The 5,369-nt window shown below is 37.3% G+C and overlaps 1 protein-coding gene and 1 pseudogene across 6 annotated transcripts in view; both read left to right on the top strand.

Moving 5' to 3' along the window:
- LOC102891996 (histone-lysine N-methyltransferase SETDB2) overlaps positions 1-5,369 on the top strand; it is a 96,718-nt gene that overhangs the window by 21,901 nt on the left and 69,448 nt on the right. The gene's annotated exons all lie outside the window — the stretch shown is intronic.
- On the top strand, positions 102-1,357 carry LOC107195467 (annotated as a pseudogene).

Genomic DNA, 5,369 nt, shown 5'->3' with positions numbered 1-5,369 from the left:
GGGCAGGGGCAGGGGCAGGTCTGCAGGTCCAAGTATCGCGGCGGCGCACTCGCAGCGAGAATCTGGAGGCGGAGGAGACAGCAAGGATAGTCCCAGGAGCGATGGCGTCCAAAGAGGAACGAGCGGTAAAAATGTCAACATGGAAAATGCCAACCAGGAAAATGAAAAAAAGGATGAAAAAGAGCAAGATGCAAATGAAGGAGAGCCCTTGGTCTTCCCTTTGGCAGCTGATGAAAACTGTGTGCCTAGAGGAAGTTGTAGGCGGTTCCGTGTTAGGCCGCCCACCCTGCAGTATTGATGGGATGTGATTCAGAGGCTTAGAGAGCCGCAGGCAAGGATGAGGGTAGAGACTATGGAAAGGATTAGGGAGGAGACAGGCAACTTATGCAAAAGATGAGGAAAAAGTAATTGAGTCACCGTCTGCAGGCAGTTAGCGCTGACGCCCCTCACCATGACCATCATGATGAGTTTTGCCTTATACTTTGGATGCTCGTGGTTTCCCTGAAGTTAATAGGGCAACACACCTGCTTCCTAAACTTACATGTTTGTGATGTACCTTCATTGAAAACCATTTGGTGTTACTTGTTTCCTACGGGTCTCCTATTATCAGTTTCTAATTGAATGTTGTGTTTTGACCGTATATGTAAATTTTTGTCAGCAGGGGAGTTTTACCTATTGCATGGAAAGATGCTCATTACATGTTGTGAAGTAAATAAAGCAATATAAGAAAGAAAAATAAGGAAATACTGAGTACCAAAATATATAAATAAATAAAAACAATTACTAAAATGAACTAGGCTAAAGAGAATAGAAGTTAAATGAAAGAGTAAAACAAAAGGTGTGTTATAGGATATATTTCTTACAATGGAGTGTATGTACCCCCAACATTATTCAAAAATACTTATTTAAGGAGAAACAGCCTTACCTCATTTTTTCCCTTATTTTTTTCCCCTCATTTTTATTGTATAAGGTGCTAATGCATTGTGGTCCATGAGTAGTGATGGATTTGCATTAATCTTTTAGCTGCATTCTCTTCCAATATTTCTTACAGTCTTTTCAAGAAATTTAAAAGTTTGAAAATATATAAAGGAATATAGCAAAAACCTGTACTCGCACTATCCAGAATTAATAGCTATTAACATTTTATTTTATTTGCCTTTGTCTCTTTTTACAAAGGAAAATGAACAATATAGTCTCATACCTAACTTCTCACCATGACAAGTTTCATTCCGCTATCTGCCTTCTTAGGTGCAATCACTGTTATCAATTATTTTTACAGTTCATTTTTAAATATCTGGCCATAAATACTATATAGTATTGTTACTTTTTATTTTAAAATTTTACATAAATACTTATACACGTGCCTTTTTACTTGTTTTACTCAGGATTAGTTTTGAGAGACTGATACTAAATATTTTTTAAACAAATATTAATCTATTAGTAATTTTCAGTTACTAAAATGAATCTAATCATGTTGCTGTGTGTAGATCTATTTCATTCCCTTTAATTCTTGTTTGATTTTCCATGCTGTGAGAATACTATATTTTATTTGTCCATTCCTTTAAGGGTGGATTGTTTCAAGTATTTCCTGATATAAATACTAGGCAGTGATTAGTTTTACCCTAGCCTTTCTTTTAGGAAAGAATTTATTGTGAAAAAATTACCTGTTGGGGAAATTAAAGGTATAATATGGGATCTGTAAGATTACCCAAAATGTGGAAGAAAAGGGCAAATGGATGAGAAAAAGCAGAGAACACTGAATAATTAGTGTTCTTAAAAAAGAAGCTTCTAACGGAAGACCAGTAACTCCAGTGAACGCTATAAAAATATTTTCACAATCATTCAGATGTTATGATGTTCTTTAGAAAATGTAAGAATTTCTAAACACCAGAATTCTCTTATTTTTTTTTTTTTCTGGCTTTATTGAAATATAATAGACAATTAGTTGCTTGTATTTACATTATACAATTCAGTGAATTTTTTTTAACATCTTGTTAGCATACAGTAATATATCAGTTTTAGTTGTTCAGCATAGTGATCAAAGATCCACACTCTAAATCACCCCTCTAAATCTAGTACTGCTCTTCCCCCTAACATATTTATTAAAATGTTATTAGCCATCTTCCCCATGCTTCACTCTACATCTCCATGTCTGTTCTGCCACAATCCATTTGTACCTCTTAATCCCTTTGCCTTTTTTCACCATCTTCCCCAATCTTCCTCCCATCTAGTAGCCCTCAAAATAGTCTCTGTATCTATGACTTTATTTCTACTTTTGTTGATGTTTATTTTGTTCTTTAGATTCCACATTTATGTGAAATCATGCAATATTTGTCCTTCTCTATCTAACTCATTTCATTCAGCACAATACACTCTAGGTCCGTCAAGGCAATATCTTTTTCCATCCCCTTCCTTTTAGTCTGTGTGTGTCTTTTAACCTTGTAGGCAGCATATGTAGGGATCTTGTTTTCTTAATCATTCAGCCACTCTATCTTTTGGTTGGAGCACTTAATTCTTTAATGTAGTTATTAACATTCTTTATTCTTGTTTTTGAAACATGTTTTTTCTTCTTAAAGAAGTCCCTCCAACATTTTCTGTAATATTGGCTTGGTGGTGATAGATTCCTTTAGCTTATTTTTGTCTGGGAAGCTCTTTATCTGTCTTTCAACTCTAAATGATAGCTTTGCTGGATAAAGTATTCCTGATTAGGGATCCTGGGTTTTCATCATGTCGAATATTTTGTGCCAGCCCTTTCTGTCCTGCATAGTTTCTTTTGAGAAAACAGCTGCCAGTCTTATGGGTACTCCCTCGTAGGTAATTAACTGCTTTTCTCTTTTAAGATTCTCTCTTTGTAGTTAACCTTTGGCATTTTAACTATTATGCATCTTGGTGTGGGCCTCTTTGTGTTCCTGATTTTTGGGACTCTCTGAGCTTTCTCGGGTTGTATGTCTATTTCCTTCACCAGGTGAGGGAAGTTTTCTATCATTATTTCTTCAAACAGCTGTTCAACATCTTGTTTTCCTTCCAGTACCCCTATGACACAGATATTTTTACATTTAATAGTGTCCCATAGGCTCCTTAAATTATTATTACAGTCTTGCCATTCTGATTAAGTGTCCTTGGCTTCCCCATCCTCTATATTGGTGGTTTGATTCTCTTTATCCACTCTGTTTATTCCATCTAATATACTCTTTATTTCAGACTGGTTCCCTTTCATAATTTCCATTTCGATTTTAATGTTTTTTATCTCTTTGTTGAAGTTCTCACTGAATTTATCTACACTTCCCCTAAGTTTATTAAGCATCTTTATAACCAGTGTTTTGAACTCTGCATCTGTTAGATTGCTTGACTCCATTATTCCTGGATCTCTGTTCTCTCTCATATGGTTTCTGCTTCTCTGTCTTCCTATTTTGACTGCCTTTCCGTATTTGTTTCTTTGTACTAAGCAAAGCTCCTAAATCTCCTGGTCTTATTAGTGCAGCTTGTGTAGTAGGTGTCCAGTAGCATAATCCTGAAAGGGGTCCAGCTGCAGGCCAAGGATAACCACAGCCTGTGCCCCTCCCGGGCCACTTGGTGAGATTCAGCAAGCAACCCATAGTTGCCTCAAGAGGTCACGCAAGAAACCGAGGCCAGCTGCTGCCAGTGTTAGTCTTGGCTCTTCTCAGCAAGGGGCACCTGACTCACGTACACCTGGATGTGGCTTGGGTGGGGCCGCGAGTTGGGGGAGGCGGAGTTTCAGGGAATCTCTGGGTGGAGCGACCTCTGTTATCTAGTTCAATGTGGTCTCAGCTATGGTGGCGCTGCGTCTACACACTGTGAGTGGGGAGGGCTCAAAAGAGGAACAATGGATACTGCCGGCTCGTCTGTCCGGGAGACAACCTCGCCTCTGTTCCTCACTCAGTGCACCCCTGTAAGTTCCTGGTGCCCCACACTCAACTGACCCAGCCCTGCTGCTCACAGTGAGCAGGGCCATCACCGTGAAAATTCGCTGAGGACACGGCTTCTTTAAGAGGTATCTGCAGCTGCTGCTGCTGTAGCCTCTATCCCACTTAGCCACTTGGGACCGGGCAGCCTTGTTTCCTCTCCCTGTTGATTAATTATTTCTCTCCCTAAGTTGTAGTGCTTCTGTCATCTAGATCCCAGGTGACTTTCCTTGCTATTTGCTCTGCGTTTCTGTCACAACTTTGATTTGATTGCAAGAGGGATGAACAAAACCTCTGTAATCTATGCCATTTTTTTCCTCTGCCCTAATTCTCTTTCTTGATAGAGAAAAAAAGAAATGAATTTCAAGTAAAGATGGTAGGGTTAAGACCAGTGTGCTGCTCACAGCTACAGTGAAGGAAATAACTGTCTAAATTAGGACCCAAATTGCTTCAATATATTTTTAAAAAATAATTGATGTAAATCTGCACTACAAAAGCATTGCTAATGGAAAAATCTGCCATGTTTTGTTCTGAATTAAAATAAGCAAACAAAGCACCAGAAGCTAGAATAAATGAAGCAGAAGTGATCATCAAAGAAGATTACTTCTGAATATAAGAGAATAGCAAGTCTGGAGGTAAAAGGCTTTAGCAAGTGACCATAGTAATGAAGGTTACTAATTAATACTGGTTAAAAAAAATTTTACTATCAATCTTAAAAGATAGCTCTCTTACAAGTATCAAGACAGAAACTATCTTACAAGCATCAAAACACCAGCAAAACAAAAATCAGACGAGCACCAGATTTAACCTTTGTACAAGCTCAGAAAACATACCATCCATTTATTCTTTTAGAAAACTTGTTCTGATATCCTCTTGATAACCAAAAGATGAGTCAATGTAGAATTTAGGATTGGGGAAGACATTTAAGACATGACAGTGGGAAGTTAATATAATAAAGCTGAGTCCTTATAAACGAAGGGGCTATGCAGCCCCAGAGTGGTATGCAAATTTTTATGTTAATAGTATATCTAAGGAGAGAGTTCATAGTTTCATCATGTAGTCAAAATGGTTCATGGTCCTAAAAAGTTTAAGTAATCACTATTAGAGATACAGAGATTCTAAACAAAATTTTAGCAATTGCAATTTGGACAAACGTTGAGAGAATAAGATGGCTAATTAGAATTTATACTAGTCAAGCAAGAATAATTTAGAATTAGGAAATGTTTTATTTTACAGAAGCAGGCTTTGGGGGTAAAAAGCTTAAATTAAGAAATACTTAACGATTTAAAAAACTCAGTGCCAACTGTGAGAAATAGAACTCTCTTTCTCCCCTTCCTTAGAACTCTTTTTTAATGTGGTAGAGAATACATTTCTCTAACCAACATCTACAATATATATACATATGAAACTCTAAAGGCATTTCCTTTAAATAGAAGTTAAAACAGG

The sequence above is a fragment of the Pteropus alecto genome, unplaced genomic scaffold, assembly GCF_000325575.1.
Source record: "Pteropus alecto unplaced genomic scaffold, ASM32557v1 scaffold413, whole genome shotgun sequence".
NCBI lineage: Eukaryota > Metazoa > Chordata > Mammalia > Chiroptera > Pteropodidae > Pteropus > Pteropus alecto.
The sequence above is the reverse complement of the archived record's forward strand: the minus strand, read 5'-3'. Positions and strand labels throughout refer to the sequence as shown.